The 23,965-nt window shown below is 40.4% G+C and overlaps 1 pseudogene; it reads right to left on the reverse strand.

Moving 5' to 3' along the window:
• Positions 1-1,804: 1,804 nt before the first annotated feature.
• LOC126960657 (28S ribosomal protein S16, mitochondrial-like) lies at positions 1,805-9,694 on the reverse strand (annotated as a pseudogene).
• Between the last annotated feature and the right edge of the window lie 14,271 nt (positions 9,695-23,965).

Here is a 23,965-nt window from a genome sequence, read left to right on the forward strand (position 1 = left end):
TTTTATTCAGGGAAATTCATTGGCCTTTGCTACTTTCATTTTTTCCATTGATTTTATGTACTGTAAGACAATCATTATTTATTTATATATACTCTTTTAAAAGTATTTTGTTTTGATTTTCAGAAGAATGATTAAACTATTTGCCCATCAAATATTCATAGTGTTTCAATTTTAGTATATGTGCTGTTTAAATCAGTATATAATCTAGTTTTTTTGTGGTTTGATTATGTTTTACATTTAACTCTGGTATACTGGAATTCATTATTATGTTGAGAATCCATATTGACATTTTTCACAAATAGCCAATTTTTCCAGTATAATTTGTTAAATAATTTATCTCCCCCTACAGGCTTCTGATTTTTTTGCTTAAATATTAAATTTTTGCATCTGTACATGAAAATACCTAATTTATGGCTGTCCTATTCCATCCACCTATCGGTAGATTCTACTTGATGACATAATATTGTTTTAGTCTTTGGTGCTTAATAAGTATGTTTTAATATCAGTTAAAGCAAATCCCTTTGAATTAGTCACTTAAAAAAATTATGTGTTGTTCTTATCTATTGTTTGATGAACTTTAGAATCATCGTATCCAAAATCAGTGGCTAGGCGGGGCGCAGTGGCTCATGCCTGTAATTCCAGCCCTCTGGGAGGCTGAGGCAGGTGGATCACCTGAGGTCAGGAGTTCAAGGCGAACCTGGCCAACATGGTGAAACCTCGTCTCTACTAAAAAGTACAAAAATTAGCTGGGTATGGTGGCACACACCTGTAGTCCCAGCTACTTAGGAGGCTGAGGCAGAAGAAAGGCTTGAACCCGGGAGGTGGATGTTGCAGTGAGTCAAGATCACACCACTGCACTCCAGCCTGGGCAACAAAGTGAGACTCCGTCTCAAAAACAAATAAATAAAAAATAAAAAAATAAAATAAAATGTGCCATATGTGCCATATGTCACTTAGCACAGTTCTTGGTACATAGTAAGTGCTCAATTAATGTAAGCCCTTAGTTATTCTTTTTCCTCTGTCTGGAATCTTTGCCACTCCATCTTTAATCTTCTTCATTAAATTAACACATGTTCATCTTCCAAAACACAGGTAAAATGTCCCTTCTAAAAACATCATAGATGTTCTTAATGGTATCTAAAATGGTGAATCCTTTCCAGAAGGTATTCAATTTACTTTGCCCAGATCCATCAGATGAATCACTATCTATGACAGCTCTAACGTTACAAAATGTATTTTTTAAATAATTAGATGTGAAAGTCAAAATGATTCCTTGATCCATGAGCTGCAGAATAGGTGCTGGATAGCAGGTATGAATATAACATCAGCCTCCTTGTACATCTCAAGCAGAGCTCTTGGACGACCACATGCTTTGTCAATGAGTAGTAATATTTTGAAAGTACTTTTGTTTGTTTGTTTGTTTCTGAGCATTAGGTCTAAACAGTGGGCTAAAAATATCTAGTAGACTATGCTATAAACAGACGTACCATCATCCAGGCTTTGTTGTTCCATTTATAGAGCACAGGCAGAGTAGTTTAGCATCACTCTGAAAGACCCTAGGGTTTTCAGGATGGTAAACGAGCACTGGCTTCAACTTAAAGTCATCAACAACATCAGCCCCAGCTCTGTGTCCCACAAGAACAGATCTCTCCCTGGGCCCTGCTCAGGCCAGGCCAGAAAAACAAGGGTGACTCAGAACACTCCATTTATTCACCCCCAAGTCTAACAAAACTAAAATCTCTGCACAGTGTTTTAAGAGGACCTTGACCTTGTTTCCACTCTATGCTCACCGAAGTTAGCTCACTTATGTTTCTGTAGCTTCTGCATCTGTTTTCTGAGACACTAAGAGGACTTCACGTGCCCATTTCCTTCACAGTCTCTCAGCATTTGTGATAATCTTAGGATGCAGAGGGAAAAAGCCAGCAAGACCCAGAAGCTTTTGCATAGATTTAAGAGAGGTGGGTTGCACAGCCAATCCAATGCTGGATCCTGTCAAGGTTGAGGGCAACGAGATTTTCCCCATGACTGTTGGGAAATGAATCATAGGAGCCCAGCTGCTCTACCAAAAGACCATCCCTGGGACACTTGCTGTGACCAGCCACAATGGTGTAAAAGGGCCGGTTGGCACAGCTGCCCAGGGCAAGGCAGATGGTTAAGTGACCCCCATGGTAGGCCTTGCAGAGGAGAGTAGTGAGGTGGACTATGGTGCGGCTGGCATGTGGCTCCTTGGAGCATCCCACTACCCACACCAACCAGCTCTATGACCTTGGCGGGGCAGAGGACTGACACAGAAAGCAGATGCAGGTGGACACTGGGCCATGCCACCTGGCTACCCAAGCTGGAAAATCTTGACTCTGGAAGCAGATAATCCACTCACCCCACAGACTTTTGTCTTTGTCTTTGATTTTCAGTTTCACTATGATGTTCATAGGTGTGTTTTTCATAATGTTTACCAGGCTTAGGTTTGTAGCACTTCTTGAATCTGTGTCTTGATGTCCTTTGTCAATTTTGGAAAGTTTTTAGTCATCATTTCTAAAAATATTGCTTCAATATTTTAATTTTTCAATATTTCAAAATATTGTTCTCTTTCTCTTTTCTTTTGGGAATTCCAGTTAAATGTATGTTAGATCTTTGAATTTGTGTTTGTATTATCTCTCCCTTTTACTCTACAGCTTCAGTATAGATATTTTTTTCTGTCCCATCTTCCAATTAATGAATTCTCTCTTCAGCTCACTTTAACTTGCTCTTAAACCCACTGTGTCAGTAACTACATCTCAGCTTCAAACCCAGCTAAATGGGTGTCTGCAAACCACATTTCTGCTTTGTCAGTTGGTTCTATATTAGAATTTGCCAAGAGGCAGCAATGGAGGGATACTGCAGTTTTGGGAAAAGGAGGAGGCATTTGCTTCTTCCTGTTTATTCCCTGTGGCTTTCTACAGAATTTCTTTCTCCTGGTAGTTCCTTTGAGCATTACCCCAGTGATGTTTCTCAAAGTGCTTTCTTGTAGCAGCAGCTAAAACCAGTTTATAGTTTTTCTATCTCTTGAAGAATTGACTTCAGTGACCTTAGATACCTCAGAATCTCAGAGATTTAAGTTCCATGCTCAGAGACACCACCAGAGCCAAATGGCCACTGCCTCCTCCTCCAAGTCAACAATAATTATATTTACTGTTTTCTCCCAAGCTTTTGAGGTATAGTTAACACATAAACATTGTACATATTTAATGGGTTTAATATGATGTTTCAATAGATGTATATATTGTTAGATGATTCCTTCAATCAAGCTAACTAACCTATACATCATCTCACATATTTATGCACCCCCTTGTTTGTGTGTGTGTGTGAGAACAATTAAGACCTACTCACTTGGACAATTTCAAATAGTTATGCATCTGAGAATAACATTCTGAGAAATGCATCATTAGGTGATTTCATCATGGTGTGAACTTCTTAGAGTATACTTACACAAACCTAGATGGTATAGCCTACTACCCACCTAGGCTCTATGATATTTTCTATGGCTCCAAGGCTGCAAACCTGTGTAGACACAAATTCAACCTAGGTTTTCTTGTTTTTGTTTTTGTTTGTTTGTTTGTTTGTTTTTCTCCTTACTTACTGATCAGTTTGCAATGCTATTTAACTGTTTTAGTTACAGAGGTTTATATCAAGTCTTGTCAGAAAGAAGTTAGAGAATTCCTATTCCTTATTCAAGTTTGATTACCTACAGTATGTCTGTGTAACTTGAATATGGTTAGAAATATCCCTCAGAGAAATTATGTTGACTTTGCAACTTATACTACTTTAGTAGAGACAGTATTTATTTATTTATTTATTTTTAATTTATTTTTATTTGTTTCGAGGTGTGATCTCACTCTGTTGCCCAGGCTGGAGTGCAGTGACAACATCTCGGCTCACTATCGCCTCAACCACCTGGGCTCAAGTGATCCTGCCACCTCAGCCTCTCTAGTAACTTCGACTACAGGCACACACAACCCTGCCAGGCAAATTTTTTTTTTTTTTTTTTGTAGAGACGGGATTTTGCCACGTTGCCCAGGCTGGTCTCAAATGCTTGAGCTCAAGCCATACACCGGCTTCGACCACCCAAAGTGTTGGGATTACAGGGATGAGCCACTGTACCCACTTTAGTGGAGACATTTTGAAAAGTGAGAGTTAATTTAGATATTTTGAAATGATCATATTAATATAAACTTGAGGTGAGTTTTCATAAGCAAAACTGGATCAACAAAATGACCTTAGGTGTTATAACCAAATATTCAAAAGAACGAGAAACATCAGGCTAGGATATATTTTACTCTCATTGAGTCATGAGCCATACAGTCTATGGATTTGGGAAGTATTTAAAAAGACATATAAGTCCATCAAGTTTATTTGCTTATTTTTTTTGAGATGGAGTCTCACTCTGTCACCCAGGCCAGAGTGCAGTGGTGTGACCTCTATTCACTGCAACCTCTGCCTCCTGGGTTCAAGCAATCCTCCCACCTCAGCCTCTAGAGTAGCTGGGACTACAGGCATGCACCACCACCCAGCTAATTTTTGTATTTTTAGTAGAGATGGGGTTTCAGCATGTTGGCCAGGCCTGTCTCAAACTCCTGACCTCAGGTGATCCACCTGCCTCAGCCTCCCAAAGTGCTGGGATTACAGGCATGAGCCACCACACCTGGCCAGGTATAAGATATTAAAAGTTAGCTGGAAAAGATGCTTCTGAAATTTTAGTGACCAAATTAATGAAATATCAAGTCAAGTAACCTAGTCTAAGTAGGTCAAGGTGGGGCTTTTTTGAATAAGTAAAGTAAGTTGGTGACATAAAAGGGTCATGGGCCACCGGGCCACTTTCTTTAAATCGTAGAGTAACTCCCATAGCAATGATAAATAGAGTTCAAGGTCACAATTGAGAATCCAATCAGTGTTCAAGCTGAAATCTCTGTTTGTTATGTGGCTTTAAGCATCTGAGATGGTCTCCCCTTAAATTGCTTGGGATGATAATGTTTTTTCCCTAGTTTGTTATCATCTTCAACCCTGGAAATTTTTCGAATTGGGTGTAGAAGTGTTTAAGAGACTTAAACGCATTGCTCATTCCCTCATTTCATCCAGAGGCCCTCTCTGATTCTAGATTCTGTAAAAGAGAGCCCCACCCACTCCATCATTGCTTATTCCTTCATTGTGCTTTAGTTTTGCTCTATAGCATCTCTCATTACCTACAATATGTTGCATATAATAGAATATATTTATTTCTGCTATTTGATTCTGTTTTTCCTTTGGAATGTAAGCTCCTCCAGGGTGTGGATTTTGTTTGTTGCTATATACCCAGAACATAAAGCAATGTGCCTGGCACACAGTAAGTTGTTATTACATGAATGAAAAATACTGAATAAAGGAGGCCTCTCTTTTCATGATTCCAAAGGAATCTGGTGAAGTTAAAATTGAGGAAGTAATTCCTTAGCACTACTTTGTTTTTGAAATGGCAGAACAGCACTTTCATTTTGAATAGTCTTTATTTTAGCAATCACCCTTTTTATTCTTACATCTTTTGGTTCTAAAGGACACAATAGAGATGGTCATTATGCACTTCTGTATTCTGATTATCCACCAAAAAAGTTAAACAAACATACTTAGAATCTTGCAATGTTGCAGGTTCTTTGCAAGATGTTTTAGATTTGGAGATTCAGGACACATCCTTGTCCTCGAGAGGGTTCTACTATTGTTGGGAGGCAGCAAGAAAACAATTCTTATAATATGCACACTAATACTGTAATGAGACATTTGCACAGGGTGCAAGGGGAGCCCAGAATTAGGGCATGCAACCCAGAATGATAGAGTCTATGAAGATTTCCCAGAACAGATGGTGCTTAAACTCAGCATTGACTGAAAACATTATAATAACAAAAATAATACTGTCATCATTCCTTGAGTACTTAGTATATAACAATCAACTGACAATCTTAATGTCATTTTTCTTGACAGGAACCCTTGTGTGGTAAATAATATTGAGAGGTGAAGCTGGTTGGGCTTCTGGGTCAGGTGGGGACTTGGAGAACTTTTCTGTTTAGCTAAAGGTTTGTAAACACACCAATCAGCACTCTGTAAAAATGCGCCAATCAGTGCTTTGTGTCTAGCTAAAGGTTTGTAAACGCACCAATCAGCACTCTGTAAAAATGGACCAATCAGCACTCTGTAAAATGGACCAATCAGCGCTCTGTAAAATGGACCAATCTGCAGGATGTGGGCAGGGCCAAATAAGGGAATAAAAGCTGGCCACCTGAGCCAGCAGTGGCAACCCACTGGGGTCCCATTGTATGCTGTGGAAGCTTTGTTCGTTTGCTCTTCACAATAAATCTTGCTTCTGCTCACTCTCTGGGTGTGCACTACCTTTATGAGCTGTAACACTTGCCATGAAGGTCTGCAGCTTCACTCCTGAAGTCAGAGAGACCACGAACTCTCCAGAAGGAATGAACAACTCCAGACGCGCCACCTTTAAGAGCTGTAACACTCACTGCAAAGGTCTGCGGCTTCACTCCTGAAGTCAGCAAGACCACAAACCCACTAGGAGGAACGAACAACTCCAGACGTGCCACCTTTAAGAGCTGTAACACTCACTGCAAAGGTCTGCAGCTTCACTCCTGAAGTCAGCCAGACCATGAACCCACCGGGAGGAATGAACAACTCCAGACATGCCACCTTTAAGAGCTGTAACACTCACTGCAAAGGTCTGCAGCTTCAGTCCTAAAGTCAGCAAGACTGCAAACCCACCAGAAGGAAGAAACTCCAGACACATCTGAACATCTGAAGGAACAAACTCCGGACACACTGTCTTTAAGAACTGTAACACTCATGGCGGGGGTCCGCTGCTTCATTCTTGAAGTCGATGAGACCGAGAACCCACCAGAAGGAACCAATTCTGGACACATTTTGGCGACCACGAAGAGACAATCACCAAGTTGTGAGTACCATTGGACCCCTTTTGCTTGATATTCTGTCCTATTTTTCCTTAGAATTCAGGAACTAAATACCGGGCACCTGTTGGCCAGTTAAAAGCGACTAGCGTGACTGCCAGACTAAAGACACGGGTGTCAGGCTTTCTGGGAAAGGGCTCTCTAACAGCCCCCGACTCTTCGGAGTTGTGACATTGGTTTGCCTGGAGCCAGCTTCCGCTTTTCCTGTACTTCTGGGCTGAGCCAAGGGTTGACAGAGGGGAAAGCCATTCAGCTCCAAGGTCCTGACAACAAGTTAGTTGACCCTGTGGCTGTGAGTGGAACTTTCACAGTCATGTCGCCCAAGTGAGACTCACCCATCTATCCTACCTGTCCTGACCCTTGCCTCCTGGGTCCTAGTGCCTGTCAGACAAACTTCCTCTCGCCTCTCTTCTCTGAGGCTAGTTCCACTTCTCAAAACCACTCCCTGTCTTTGGTTCTTTTCTAGTTTCTCCTATAAGAATGATTTGTAGTATAAACTTCAGGATGCTGTTACCTTCTTCAGGCACCTGGGCTCACCAATCAGAAAGATATAATCTTTGCCCAAAGCCCCATTGTAGGAGGGACTATCTGGAGTTTTAGGATCTCTCCTCAGACAAGCAGGCCTAAAAAAAGCTGTTCCTGAAACTAGGATATGGGGAGCCTCAGAAATTGTATCCTTCCTACTCCAGTAAGTGAGGACAAAAGGCATCACTCTTCCAACTGTGGAGATCCCTCCCCTCCCTCAGGGTATGGCCCTCCACTTCATTTTTGGGGCATAACATCTTTATAGGACACGGGTAAAGTCCCAATACTAACAGGAGAATGCTTAGGACTCTAATAGGTTTTCTAGAATGTGTTGGTAAGGGCCACTAAATACAATTTTTCTCAGTCCTCCTTGTGGTCTAGGAGGACAGGCAAGGGTGTAGGTTTTTGAGAATGCATCAGTAAGGGCCACTAAATCTGACCTCTCTCGGCCCTCCTTGTGGTCTAGGAGGAAAACTAGTGTTTCTGCTGCTGAGTAGGTGAGCACTATTCAGATCAGCAGGGTCCAGGGACCGTTGCGGGTTCTTGGGCAGGGGGAGAAACAAACCAAAACTGCTGGCGGTTTTGTCTTTCATATGGGAAACACTCAGGCACTAATAGGCTCACCCTTGAAATGTATCCTAAGCCTTTGGGACCAATTTGATCTGCAAACCCTGAAAAAGAGGTGGCTCACTTTTTTCTGCACTATGGCCTGGCCCCAATATTCTCTCTCTGATGGGGAAAAATGACCACCTGAGGGAAGTATAAATTACAATACTACCCTGCAGCTTGACCTTTTCTGTAAGAGGGAAGGCAAATGGAGTGAAATACCTTATGTCCAAGCTTTCTTTTTATTGAAGGAGAATACACAATTATGCAAAGCTTGCAATTTACATCCCACAGGAGGACCTCTCAGCTTACCCCCATATCCTAGCCTCCCTATATCTCCCCTTCCTATTAATGATAAGCCTTCTCTAATCTCCCCTGCTCAGAAGGAAATAAGCAAAGAAATCTCCAAAGGACCACAAAATCCCCCTGGGCTATTGGTTATGTCCCCTTCAAGCTGTGGGGGGAGGGGAATTTGGCTCAACCTGGGTACATGTCCCTTTCTCCCTCTCTGATTTAAAGCAGATCAAGGTAGACCTGGGGAAGTTTACAGATGATCCTGATAGGTATATAGATGTCCTACAGGGTCTAGGGCAAACCTTCGATCTCATTTGGAGAGATGTCATGCTATTGTTTGATCAAACCCTGGCCTTTAATGAAAAGAATGTAGCTTTAGCTGCAGTCTAAGAGTTTGGAGATACCTGGTATCTTAGTCAAGTGTATGATAGAATGACAGCTGAAGAAAGGGACAAATTCCCTACCGGTCAGCAAGCCATCCCCAGTATGTATCCCCACGGGGACCTCGACTCAGATTATGGAGACTGGAGTCATAAACATCTGTTGACCTGTGTTCTAGAAGGACTAAGGAGAATTTGGAAAAAGCCCATAAATTATTCAGTGATGTCCACCATAACTCAGGGAAAGGAAGAAAATCCTTCTGCCTTCCTCGAGCAGCCATGAGAGGCCTTAAGAAAATATCCTCCCCTGTCACCTGACTCACTAGAGGGTCAATTTATCCTAAAAGATAAGTTTATTATCCAGTCAGCCAGATATCAGGAGAAAGCTCCAAAAGTGAGCCCTGGGCCCTGAACAAAATCTGGAAGCTTTATTAAACCTGGCAACCTTGGGGTTCTACAATAGGAACCAAGAGGAACAGGCCCAAAAGGAAAAGTGAGATCAGAGAAAGGCCACAGACTTTGTCATGGCCCTCAGACAAACAAACCTTGGTGGTTCAGAGAGGACAGAAAATGGAGCAGGCCAATCACCCAGTAGGGCTTGTTATCAGTGTGGTTTACAAGGACATCTTAAAAAAGATTGTCCAATGAGAAACAAGCTGCCCCCTCACCCATGTCCACTATGCTGAGGCAATCACTAGAAGGCGCACTGCCCCAGAGGACAAAGATTCTCTGGGACGAAGCCCTCAACCAGATGATCCAACAACAGGACTGAGGGTGCCTGGGGCAAGTGCCAGTTCATGTCATCACCCTCACTGAGCCCCAGGTACACTTAACCATTGACTTCCTCCTGGACACTGGTGTGGACTTCTCAGTGTTAATTTCTTGTCCTAGACAACTGTCGTCAAGATCCATTACCATCCGAAGAATACTGGGACAGCCTATAGCCAGATATTTCTCCCACCTCCTCAGTTGTAATTGGGAGACTTTGCTCTTTTCACATGCCTTTCTTGTTATGCCTGAAAGTCCCACACCCTTATTAGGGAGGGATATATTAGCCAAACCTGGAGTGATTATCTACATGAGTATGGGGAACAAGTTACCCATTTGTTGTCCCCTGCTTGAGGAGGGAGTCAACCCTGAAGTCTGGGCATTGGAAGGAACAAACTCAAGGTCCAGCCTTAAACCTTCCCACAGGACAAAACTTCTCTTTATAAGTCACAGGGAGAGCAGGAATAGCTCTTAGAGTCCTTACTCAGACTCGTGGGACAACCCCACATCAGTGGCACACCCAAGTAAGGAAACTGACGTAGTAGCAAAAGGCTGCCCTCACTGTTTACAGGTAGTTGTGGCGGTGGCTGTCTCAGTGTCAGAGGCTATCAAAATAATACAAGGAAAGGATCTCACTGCCTGGACTACTCATGATGTAAATGGCTTACTGGGTGCCAAAGGAAGTTTATAGCTATCAGACAACCACCTGCTTAGATACCAGGTGCTACTCCTTGAGAGACCAGTGCTTCAAATATGCATGTGTGTGGCCCTCAATCCTGCCACTTTTCCCCCAGTGGATGGGGAACCAATCGAGTATGACTGCCAAAAATTTATAGTCCAGACTTATGCTGCCTGAGATGATCTCTTAGAAGTCCCCTTGGCTAATCCTGATGTTAACCTATATACTGATGGAAGTTCATTTGTGGAGAATGAGATACAAAGAACAGGTTATGCCATAGTTAGTGATATAACCATACTTGAAAGTAAGCCTCTTCCCCCAGGGACCAGCATCCAGTTAGGAGAACTAGTGGCACTTTCCCGAGGCTTAGAACTGGGAAAGGGAAAAAGAATAAATGTGTATACAGATAGCAAATATGCTTATCTAATCCTACATGCCCATGCTGCAATATGGAAAGAAAAGGAGTTTCTAACCTCTGGGGGAATCCCCATTAAATACCACAAGGAAACCATGGAGTTATTGCATGCTGTGTAAAAACCCAAGGAGGTGGCAGTCTTACACTGCCAAAGTCATCAAAAGGGGAAGGAGAGGGGAGAACAGCAGCATAAGTAGCTGGCAGAGTCAGGGAAAGACCAGCAGAAAGGAAAGAGAAAGAGACAGAAAGTTAGAGAGAGAAACAGAGAGAGGAAGAGAGAGACAAAGAGGGAGTCAGAGAGAAAGAAAAAAGAGACAAAGTCAAAGTGACAGAGAGAGGAAGAGACAGAGACAAAGAGGGAGTCAGAGAGAGAGAGAGACACACACAGAAAATCAAAGAGAGAGAGGAAGGGACAAAGAGGGAGTCAGAAAAAGAGAGACAAAGAAGAAGTCAAAGAGAGAGAAGTTGTAAAGAAAAATCAGTGTACCCTATTCCTTTAAAAGCCAGGGTAAATTTAAAACCTATAATTGGTAATTGAAGGTCTTCTCTGTAACCCTATAAGACTCAGATACCACCTTGTTATCAGTGTAAATAAATGCATAGCCTGAAAGCACTGAGACCACTGTCAACCCATAGCCTTCCTATCAAAAATCTTTAGCCCACCAGGTTTCCTAACAGGGTATCTAAATCTTAATTAATTACCATACAAACCTCTGACCAGATCTAAGATGAACTCCCTTCACAGGACGATAGACGGTTCCTCCCAGGTGATTAAGGGAAAAAGACACAATGGGTACTCAGTAAGTGATAAGGAAACTCTTGTAGAAGCAGAGTTAGGAAAATTGCCTAATAATTGGTCTGCTCAAACGTGCGAGTTGTTTGCACTCAGCCAAACCTTAAAGTACCTTCAGGTAGGAGCCATCTATACCAATTCTAAGTTAATATGGACTGAACGAGGTGTTATTAATAGCAAAGAATAATTGAAATCCCAAACTTACAAGGTTTTCAACAAAAGTAAAGTTTGCTTAAAAAGTTAACAGTGTAACATGTATTATCCTAACTTCTAATCTTATGGAAATCAGACCCTGTCTGTGCCCCTCAAAGCTCAAGTCTATCAGCGCTGGGCCATACAACTAATACCCCTACTTATAGGGTTAGGAATGGCTACTGCTACAGAAACCGGAATAGCAGGTTTATCTACTTCATTATCCTACTACCACATACTCTCAAATGATGTCTCAGACAGTTTGCAAGAAATAACAGAATCGATCCTTACTCTACAATCCCAAATAGACTCTTTGGCAGCAGTGACTCTCCAACATTGCCGAGGCCTAGACCTCCTCACTGATGAGAAAGGAGGACTCCGCACCTTCTTAGGGAGGAGTGTTGTTTTTACACTAACCAGTCAGGGATAGTACAAGATGCCACCCGGGGTTTACAGGAAAAAGCTTCGGAAATCAGACAACGCCTTTCAAACTCCTATACCAACCTCTGGAGTTGGGCAACATGGCTTCTCTCCTTTCTCGGTCCCATGGCATCCATCTTGCTATTACTCACCTTTGGGCCCTGTATTTTTAACCTCCTTGTTAAATTGGTTTCCTCTAGAATCGAGGCCATCAAGCTACAGATGGTCTTACAGATGGAACCCCAAATGAGTTCAACTAACAACTTCTACCGAGGACCCCTGAACTGACCCGCTGGCCCTATCACTGGCCTAAAGAGTTCCCCTGTGGAGGACACTACAACTGCAGGGCCCCTTCTTCACCTCTATCCAGCAGGAAGTAGCTAGAGCGGTCATTGCCCAATTCCCAACAGCAGTTGGGGTGTCGTGTTTAGAGGTGGGATTGAGAGGTGAAGCTGGCTGGGCTTCTGGGTCAGGTGGGGACTTGGAGAACTTTTCTGTCTAGCTAAAGGTTTGTAAATGCACCAATCAGCACTCTGTAAAAATGGACCAAACAGCACTCTGTAAAATGGACCAACCAGTGCGCTGTAAAATGGACCAATCTGCAGGATGTGGGAAGGGCCAAATAAGGGAATAAAGGCTGGACACCCGAGCCAGCAGTGGCAACCCGCTTGGGTCCCCTTCCTCGCTGTGGATGCTTTGTTCTTTCGCTCTTCGCAATAAATCTTGCTGCTGCTCACTCTTTGGGTCTGCACTACCTTTATGAGCTGTAACACTCACCACAAAGGTCTTAGTTTCACTCCCGAAGTCAGTGAGACAACAAACAACTCCAGATGTGCCACCTTTAAGAGCTGTAACACTCACTGCAAAGGTCTGTGGCTTCACTCCTGAAGTCAGCAAGACCACAAACCCACCGGGAGGAATGAATAACTCCAGACACACCACCTTTAAGAGCTGTAACACTCACTGCGAAGGTCTGCGGCTTCACTCCTAAAGTCAACAAGACCACGAACACACCAGAAGGAAGAAATTCTGGACACATCTGAACATCTGAAGCAACAAACTCCAGACATACCATCTTTAACTGTAACACTCACAGCAAGGGCCCACGGCTTCATTCTTGAAGTCAGAGAGACCAAGAACCCATCGGAAGGAACCAATTCCAGACACAATATTATTCTCAAGTTGTAGAAGAGGAAAGTGTGTTTAAAAATAATTAGTAAGTTACCCAAGATTACACAGGCACTAAGTGGCAGAATGGAATGCTGGGAGGAGGTGGTGAGGCCAGCACAAAGAAAACAACATTTGCAAAGCACAAAAGCATGATGGAGCATGACAAGGCAGTGACTAATAGGATTGACGAGGTGGGGTGTGGAGGGCTTTAGAAGGTTGGGGTGGAAGATGGGGAAATGTTTTGATATAATGTTGGAGAAAAAGAGCAGGGTCAGATCACAATGGGTAAGGGTCAATCCAAGGATTTTGAAATTTATACTAAATTTCTGATCCTGATATTCTAAAGAATGATTAATTATCCAGCTCTGCATAGAAATTAGTGGAAAAGTTTAAGATACAAGAGATTCCATAAGTAGTTTCTCACTCTTTAAAGTGGGAGGCCCTATTAAAAACAACTGCTTTGCCTCTGGGTTTGTGAGAAAGACTAAGAAGAAAGGAGACAGAGACAGGGTTTTAAAAGGGTTTGAAAGGCAGTGTTTCTACATAGAACTTGTTCCTTGTCAGGTGTCTTGATGTTTATTTATATTTTAACTTTCATTTTAAGTTCAAGGGTACAAGTGCTTGTTTGCTGCTTAGGTAAATTTGTATCATGGGGGTTTGTTGTACAGATTATTTTGTCACCCAGGTATTAAGCCTAATGCCCATTAGTTATTTTTCCTGATCCTCTTCCTCCTCCCACCCTCCACCTTCTGATAGGCCCAAGTGTATATTGTTACCTTCTATGTGTCAATGTGTTTTCATCATCTAGCTCCCACTTAAAAGTGAGAACATGCAGTATTTGGTTTTCTGTTCCTGCGTCCAACTCCATCCATGTCCCTACAAAGGACATGATCTCATTCTTTTTGAGAGATGGTCCAGGAACCAATATTTATTTTCAGTCTGCTATGTGTCAGTAAATGGGCTTGGATTTTCACATCATCTCATTGATTCTCATCCTACAAAGTAGAAAAGTAGGAAAATTTTCTTCATTCTATAGATGAGGAAACTGAGCATGAATAAAACTAATTTTTCAGGACTCACATGGCTAGTTAACGGGGAAGTCAGACTTATGCCTATATAAAGACTCAAGCTCTTTCTAGTTTAAGCTGTGTTCTTCCCTAGAGAACAGTGCTTTTCAAACCAGTAGATCATGACCTAATAAAAGATCATGACTATCAAAGTAGTGGTTCCTAATTAGCATTTGAAAAAATAAAATAGGTTGGCTACAGTGGCTCACGCCTGTAATCCCAGCACTTTGGAAGGTCGAGGTGAGCAGATCACCCGAGTTCAGGAGTTCAAGACCACCCTGCTCAACATGGTGAAACCCTGTCTCTACTAAAAATTCAGAAACTTAGACAGGCATGGTGCTGCACACCTGTAGTCCAGGCTACTCGGGAGGCTGAAGCAAGAGAATTGCTTTAATCTGGGAGGCAGAGGTTACAGTAGGCCAAGATAGCACCACTGCACTCTAGTCTGGGTGACAGAGCAACTCTGTCTCAAATAATAATAATAATAATAAAATAAAATCAAGAAATAGATTAGCAGCATGCATTGCATGTAATAATGGTTAACATTGGCTGAAACTTTGTTTTAGTTATACATATATATATAAATATAAATATTTATATGTACTGAGTTATGGGAAATGTGCTTCTTATTATTGCTTGGGGTTTGAAATGTTTGAAAAACTCATTCAGTAAAATATCAATCGAATCGCTGTTAGCACTCTGCCACTCCATAGCGAGCACTTTTTGCTCGAAGTTAAATGTTTATAGATAACTGACAGCCCAATACATCTCACATAGATAACATAGCAAGGACAGAAAGGGAATGAAAAGGAGAAGTTTCGTGGGGGCTGAGAAACATTAGCTGACCAATTCTTTCCCTTCTCATTTCAATCAATGGTGAACTGTCAAGTGAGGCAAGAGAATAGGGCCTGGAGGTAGGGAACCTAAGGCCAATTCACAGTGACTTCCTAGAAATGAATCAAAAGGAAAACCCCAACTTTCCACACCCAAGTAACAAAAGAACAGAGGCTACTTCCTTTGTCCCACTCCTTTCTGCATCACAGATGAGAAATGGAAAGTACCTCTGATTGTTCCTGATTGTTCCTATACAATAACCAGACAGACTGGTCACAGGCCTAGTCTTCATTTGCATAAGGGTATAACTTTGTAAGTTTACTTCAGCCTCTAATTGGTCCCCTCCTGCAACCAATCAGACATTTGCATAGTGTGTTAACTTTGTAACTTCACTCAGCCTCTGATTGGTCACCTTCCATGACCAATCAGACTGGTTGTAGGTCGCTACCTCATTTGCATAGGGTGTAAACCAAATAACCAATGAGAAACTTCTGAAGGGTATTTGGATCCCAGAAAATTCTGTAACCAGTGCTCTTGAGTTGCTTGCTCAAGCCCGTTCCCACTCTGTGGAGTGTACTTCCGTTGCAATAAATCTGTGCTTTTGTTGCTTTATTCTTTCATTGATTTGTTTGTGCATTTTGTCCAATTCTTTGTTCAAAACAGCAAGAACCTGGACCACTCATAGTCAAGACCCTTCGCCAGTAACAAAAGCTGCTTTAATTTAACATTTCATCTGCTGTATTGAGAGAAGGCAGGCAGTAGCAATTACTGTTTCAAGAACACATATGTGTGCATCATTTTTTGATGTGGTAAATTGAGGGAGAATTTTTCTCTCTGGATTCTTGTCCTGTAAGGGAAAGGAGAAAGAAATAACCAGAATGCACCAAGCCCAGGTGGTGGTGGAAAGGTGATGGGGCTGGAGGACACACTTAAACATGTGGAATCCCAACGCCAGGCAGCCAGGGCCAAATCCATATTCTCTCAACATTGGGTACACTGGAGGTCCAATCCTACCCACTCACCACCTATCAATCCACCCTTTCCCCCAGGCCCCTTTCCTCCTCCCTGAGGAGCTCCACAGGTAATCTAGCTTTTCCCCCAGGTGGGTCCCCTCATCCTGTGCCACAGCCACAGTATCCAGAATGCCAACCCTTGGTTCCCCACCCTCTTCCACACTCACCTCCTGTCCCTGGAATGCCTCCTATGAATCCCTTGGCTCCTGACATGGTTAGACCAGGAGTGATAGTGGACAAGAAGATTCAGAAGAAAATGAAGAAAGCTCCTAAAAAGATGCACAAGCACTACAAGCACCACAAGCATGGCAAGCATTATTCCTTCCCTTCCATCTCCTCTTCCAGCAGTGACTCTGATTGAATACAGGCCCTGGACCCTTCCCTAAACTCTCACCAGTTCTGCTCTCCCATCAAGCTTCAGATGCCATGTTGTACTGGGGAAAAGTAGCCCTTGTGCTCCCCACCCCTACCCTCACCTGAGCCTTACCCTGCTCTTCAGCCCTGAGTGACAAGGGAAAATGAGAAGAGGATTGCCATGGCATGGCCATCTTCTTGCTGCTTGGATAAATGCTATAGCTAATGAGTTTAGCAGGGGAGTTTTTTTTTTTAAGATGATGAACTAAATGTTGAAGACAAGTTTGAGATCTGTAAAATGTGATTTTTTACTTCCTCTTATAATACTTGTGATTGGGGAGGTTTGTGGAAATTTAACTGTGACAAAAAGCCTCTATCTTTTTTGTACTGTTGTCATATTTGGGGAATTTGTGGTAAATACATTCCTCAGCAGGCCTTTTGCTGGTTGCACTAACTGCAAGTTTGCTGGAAAGTAGAGTCCATTCGGTCGATGAGCTTTGACTGCTGTTTTGGAAACTCACATCTCCTCCTTAGCCCAATATGCTGTCTCATGTCTTATTCTTGTTCTCCAGCTTTCAGTCCAAATAAAGTTATTTCTCCTGGAAAAAAAAAAGAAATAGCTTTAGAAATAGAAGTGTATATGTATGATAATATTCATACTTATTGAACACATGTGCCTATGCAGATTTATTATCTATACTATATATAATTATATGTGAAATATAACAAAACTCTATGTGTGTGGTGTTAGCTCACAATCTGTTTCTCTTTGGAACCCCATTCTGTATACAAACATTTTTGCAACACATGTGGATTAGTAGTAGGAATAGATAGTTTAAAAATATTTTGTTAAAGCAACAACTTAAGTCAGCATGTTAAAGAAACATAAAAATCAAAATAGTACAGTAATTTCTCTGTAACAGTGGAAATAAGAGGGAAACACTAAAATGTGGAAACATATAGATTTCTCTATGTGCATATAAATGTTTCAGCCGTTGTTAATACCTCCTGGAACAATCTTAGATACACTAACCTCCTCAATAAATATTTCACATTTAGTAAAGAAAATGTACTACCTATCTAGTGAAGGAAATGTTTACTTCCCATTTTGCCCTTTTTCTGATTTTATATTTGAACATCAGTATTAGTGGTGTCTTGATGAGCCTAGATTTTATTCTTTAGCATGTCTGAATAGATTTTTGTAATTAGCTAGTTGCATTAATTTCATTGGCTTTCTGACTAGTCAGATTGTAGAGTGTTAAGAGGCAACAAATTTAATTGCATAGGGTCAACTATTTTCAAATGCATAATGACACCAATCAGAGTGGACTTAACTATAGTGAAATAAACAATTCCATGTGCATGTCATTTAGGGCGCAAAATATTTAAATATGAACAAAACTAACTCTTCCTGCAGCATTGGTTAGTATAAATTAATACAGAAACATGGTTGGCAAGTGGCACAGACACTGACACAGTAAACATATTTTTGCTGTTGTTGGACTTGTGTGCACTGCAGATGGGTGGTGTTCAATCACGACTATTTGTCCAATTTGGCTGTTTTAGGAAAAAGATAAAGAATTATGTACTGGACATGGACATCACAGTGCCTGTCAAACACGTATCTGTTGTCAGCTTATATTGCCCAACCTAGAGCCCTTTGCTCAGGAGTCTGTTATTTGTTCAGAGAAAGGGAATTTATTGACTGACATAACTGAGAAGTAAAAACTAGGGCTAAATTCAAGTGTGGTTGGATTCAGAAGCTCACATATTGGATTTAGTAGCTGGTCTTTATCTGTTGCCCAGCTTGGCCATACTTTCTTCCATGTTTTGGCTTCATTTTCAGAATCCATGTGGTCACAATATGGCAGCAGCTGCTCCAGCCTCACACCTCCTCAAGTTAAAGCCAAACAGAAGAGGGAAATGTCCTTTCTGTTTAAATATCTCTTTCTGGTTAGTCAAGTAAAAGTCCTGAGATTAGTTCTGATTTATTCTGACTGACTTGGCTTGAATTAAGTGTCTATTCTTGGATCAAACTGCAGCCAGAAGAATTCAAAGTCCTGATTGGCTAAACCTAGGCCTTTTGTTCTATCCCCTAAATGAGGAATTAAGGCCCAATGCAAAGCATATGGATTGAAAGTTGGGAAGAGTTACAGTTACTTGCATAAAGAGAAGTTGGATGCTTAGAACTGAAAATATCCACAATGCTAAGATCATTTTTATATTTATTCGAGCTAATTCAACATTTTAAAAATGGGAATAGGAACTTCATCTATATTTACCAGCTTCAACCCAAGGGGAGTATGGAAAGACCTCTGATGTTCCCCCCAGGTCACTTGCTGCGTTTGTGATCTTGGGTAGATCACAATCTCTGATTCTTGTTCTTCCCAGCTGCAAAATGGGGATAATGTTGTCTCCCTATCCATATCACAGATGGTTATGAAGATTCAAAAAGGTAATGTTTCTAATAAAAATCATAATATCTAACTAATGAACAGCTTATGCAGAAACTATGTTGTTTAATCCTTATACTAATTCTATGCAGTAGGTATTACTATAGTATTCATTTTTAAGAGATCTAAGGATTAGAGAGGTTAAATAATTTGCTCGGCATCACACAGCATTAAATGACTATATCAGCATCCATGTCTATTTCATTATAAAATTTATGATGACAGCCACCATGACACAGATATAAAGATCGTTACTGGATTTAAATGACCCTAAGATTCACATTTCTTCCCATTTTAACACATTTAAAATCAGCATGCATCCTTCAATTGATGATTAGGAGCCAATCTGACATAGTAGTCATTACTTGCTTATGTGTGAACCTGGTCATTGCTGGTCTTATTGTTGTTAATTCAACTGAGTCAGCTATATGTGTTGAGTTTAAATGCCATGCAAAATGTTCTTAAAATATTACACTATGATTTGGCATTGAAATAGAAATTTATGTAACAGAAAAGCACAGAAGCAGAGCAATGAAGCATCAATATGATGTAGTGAAGCAAATGCTCATCTCTGTGGAAATAACCACAACTTCTTATTTTCTTATAAGGCAATAACCACATGCTTTATGAGATCTTAGAAAGAAAGATGCCCCAAAGTAGAATCCATGTTATGCCTGGTACTGAGATGTGTTCTAAAGGATTTTCTGTCACATGCCAAGATTTACTAATGTCGTAATAAATTGATTTTGCTTCTATTTTCCTTTCTACATAGGACTTGGGTGATAAATATCTATGTCCAAATAAGTCTCAAATAACTCTGTCATTAAATAGAAAATAAAAATGTTCAGTATAAAGAGGCATGAACCATGGTTTAATTGGCATTAGTCTTCTCTTTTTCTAGAAAGGCATACAACATTTGTGTTTCTTGCAGTTTATGGACTCTTTGATTCTATAAAGTGCAGTATTACTGTATTGAAGAAATAATAGAAAGCTTTATATTTTGAGGAGGTCTTTTAGCAGATCTGTAGTGAATCATCCATTTTCAAGATCTTTAGCCTAAAAATTAAACCATTTACTATAAAAATTAAGTCATAATGGAGAGATTTGGGGAAAAAACTCAGAAGAATTACAAGTACTTTATTACTCATATAACAAATATAAGTGAATTGGCTAAAATAATGGAAACAAGAACAAGTTTCAGGCCAGGTAATTAGCCTTTCTTTACCAGAAACTAGACAGATGTGCAAAGTTTTGAAATTAGCTCTTTAGGGCTCAAGGTATCTATTTATTACTTAACCTGCCTTCATATGAAATAGGAAGTCTCTTTGGTGTTTTGTTAAAATATTCTCTATCATCCATACCTAAAATTTATGAGGTGGGGGGTGAAAGGAGTCAGGTGAAACTGAGGGGTCCTTATTTCTTACCATTAATGATTTCTTTTCCTCCAAAGAATTGACTTTTTTTAAAAATTAGGACATCTTTTTTTTCCCATAAAACAAGTATTAGAGACAAAAGGTATTTATTCTCACAAGGCATCCATTTTGAAGTATTTACTTAAAGAAACAAACTTTGCTCAATCTTTGCAGTCGTTAAACTGCAGAAGTCACAAGAACCCCTTTTTCAGAGGCTGTGAAGTCACTGAATGAAATAAAGTCAAATTTGGCCCAGTATTGCATTAGGAAATCTCATTTGCAGAGGCTAGGCATTTTTTCCTTGCAAGTGAGCCTACTTATCACTGTTTATTGATGATCTTCTAGGCCTCAATAGGCTCAGTAATAATGGAATCTTTTTGCCACTAAATCATGTTGAAAATGCAATATATTTTCTCTTCTAAGAATATGGCAATATGCCCTGGTTCCAAATCTTAGTAAATCTGATTTGATTTCTAATTTCATATCCTTAGAACTTCATAGATAAAGCATTTTAAATATTTACTAAATCCATGCAGCTTTGCAAATGAATAATAATGGTTATGTTCTCAGAAATTATTACTGTTATTACTACCAGTTCTAAATAATCTTTGTATAATACTTTATAAGATTGTTTCATGCCTCTTATCTTGCTAAATTCTTTTATGTTTATTGTAGATCACCTAATCATTGAAGGGAAAATATCATATTTGGTTTTGCACACTGCTTTCCATATATTGACTTAAATATTTTCCTAATACAAAGAAATATCCATACTCTACTTGGTAGAAGCTCCCAAGGATTATTCTGTGTCTGTCAGAACAGTCTCCCAGTCAGTCATGATGCTTAATCTTCCTGGCATTAGAATGGCTCTGATACAATATGTCAAAATAAGAACTGAAGAATCTGTGATGCCCTAAAAATGGTGTGAAGTAGAAATTATTGAACAGAAAGAGGATTAGTACTTTGAAGGCTTAAAAAGAAAGTAGGAAGAGGAAACAAGCACTTACCACACCCCAAACATTGTCAATTTTGTTAGTTGAAATGCAGACACATGCTCACCTTTGTCTATAATTCTGGTTTGGGGATTTGATTTGGGATTCTGGGATCCTGCTTGTATTCATCAAAGAAAAAAATAATTATCTTAAAAATGCAGTATTTCATGAGCTAAGCTTTTTATTTTGAATGAAACTTTCCTTATTTGTTTTATAGTATTACATGTATTATGTATGACTGTTCTTTACCAGGATGATGAAAAGAGTTGTGTAAATTTCAGTGATCAGATAGACTCTGTAGATTACTATTAGATAAGGGAATGTTCAAACTGGGTCCCTGGCAAGCTTCAGTAAGCCGAAGCCCCTCAGCATGAACCAGCAGGAGGAAAAGATAGGTTGAGAGGCAGGCAGCAGAAGCTCATACTTGCACATGTTTATTTTCAATAATTAGCATAGTGTTAATAGAAACATCCATTTGAAGCAAAGGCTGCTTATTTGCACAAACAGTGAAAATATGTGGTACTGTAGTTTTACTATAAAGACTCCAAATTAACTAAGAAACAAACGCTAAACTCAACATAAATTCAACAACATATTTTCAAAGAGAACTAGGACTGAACATCAAAAAAATATATATATATAAATTTTTAACTTTTATTTTAAGTTTAGGGTACATGTGCAGTTTTGTTATACAGGTAAGCTTATGTCCTGAGAGTTTGTTGTACAAGTTATTTCCATTACCCAGGTATTAAACCTAGTACCCATTAGTTACTTTTCCTGATCCTCTTCCTCTTCCCCCACTCCACTCTCTGATAGGCCCCAGTGTGTGTTGTTCCTCTGCACGTTCAATATCTTCTCATCATTTAGCTCCCACTTATAAGTGAGACAATGTGGTGATTTAGTCTGGCTCTGTGTCTCCACCCAAATCTCATGTCAAATTGTAATCCTCACTGTTGGAGGAAGGCCCTGGTGGGAGGTGATTGGGTCATGGGAGCAGACGTCCTCTTTGCTATTCTCATGATAGTGAGTAAGTTTGCATGAGATTTGGTTGTTTAAAAGTGTATGGCACTTTTTCCTTTGCTTTCTCCCTCTCTTGCTCTGCCATGTGAAGATGTGCCTGCTTCCCCTTCACTTTCCACCATGATTGTAAGTTTCCTGAGGCCTCCCTGGCCATGCTTCCTGTACAGCCTGCAAAACTATGAGTCGATTAAACCTCTTTTCTTCATAAATAACCGAGTCTCAGTTAATTCCTTACAGCATTGCGAGAATGTACTAATGCATGAGGTATTTGGTTTTCTGTTCCTGTATAAGTTTGCTAAGAATAATGACCTCCAAGTCTATTTATGTCCCTGCAAAGGACATAATCTTGTTTTTTTTAATGGCTGCATAGTATCCCATGGTGTGTATGTACCATATTTTCTTTATCCAGTCTATCATTGGTGGACATTTAGGTTGATTCTCTGTCTTTGTTATTGTGAATAGTGCTGCAATGAACATATGCATGCGTCTGTTTTTTTTTTTTTTTTTTTTTGAGATAGTGTCTCACTCTGTTGCCCAGGCTGAAGTGCAGTGGTGCAATCATGGTTCACTGCAACCTCTGCTTCCTGGGTTCAAGCAATTCTCATGCCTCAGCCTCCTGAGTAGCTGGCATTACAGGGGTGTACCACCACACCCAGCTAATTTTTGTATTTTTAGTAGAGATGGGGTTTCACCATGTTGGCCAGGCTGGTCTCAGGCTCTCGACCTCAGGTGATACACACGCCTCGGCTACCCAAATTGCTGGGATTACAGGCATGAGCCACTATGCCCAGCTGCATGTTTCTTTATAATAGAAAAAATTATATTCCTTTGTATATATATCCAGTAATGGAATTGCTGAGTCAAATGTAATTCTGGTTTAGGTCTTTGAGGAATTGTCACACTGTCTTACAATGGTTGGACAAATTTATACTCCCACCAAGAGAGTATAAGCATTCCTTTTACTCTGGAACCTCACCGGCATCTGTTATTTTTTGATTTTTTAATAATAGCCATTCTGACTGATGTGAGATGGTATCTCATTGTGGTTTTGATTTGCATTTCTCTAATGATCAGTGATGTTAAGCTTTATTTCATATGATTGTTGGCCACATGTATGTCTTCTTTTGGGAAGTGTCTGTTCGTGTCCTTTGCCCACTTTTTAATGGGGATGTTTGATTTTTTTCTTGTAAATTTGTTTAAGTTCCTTATAGATGTGGCTATTAGACCTTTGTCAGATGGATAGATTGCAAAATTTTTCTCCCATTCTGTAGGTTGTCTGTTCACTCTGTTGATCGTTTCCTTTGTTATGTAGAGTTCTTTAGTTTAATTAGACCCAATTGTCAATTTTTGCTTTTGTTGCAATTGAAAATGCCTATTTTACTACAGAACAATGTTCTTAACATAAGTGGCTTTTTAAAAAAACAGAACAACACATTTTTCAATATATAACTCATATACTACACAAATTATCCTTTTTCTGTGAGATGGAGTCTCACTCTCTCACCCAGATTGGAGTGCAGTGTCATAATCACAGCTCACTGCAGCCTCAAACTCCTGGGCTCAAGGGATGCTCTTCCCTCACCCTCCCAAGTAGCTGGGACTACAGA

Source organism: Macaca thibetana, chromosome 8 (genome assembly GCF_024542745.1).
Source record: "Macaca thibetana thibetana isolate TM-01 chromosome 8, ASM2454274v1, whole genome shotgun sequence".
NCBI classification, from domain to species: Eukaryota; Metazoa; Chordata; class Mammalia; order Primates; family Cercopithecidae; genus Macaca; species Macaca thibetana.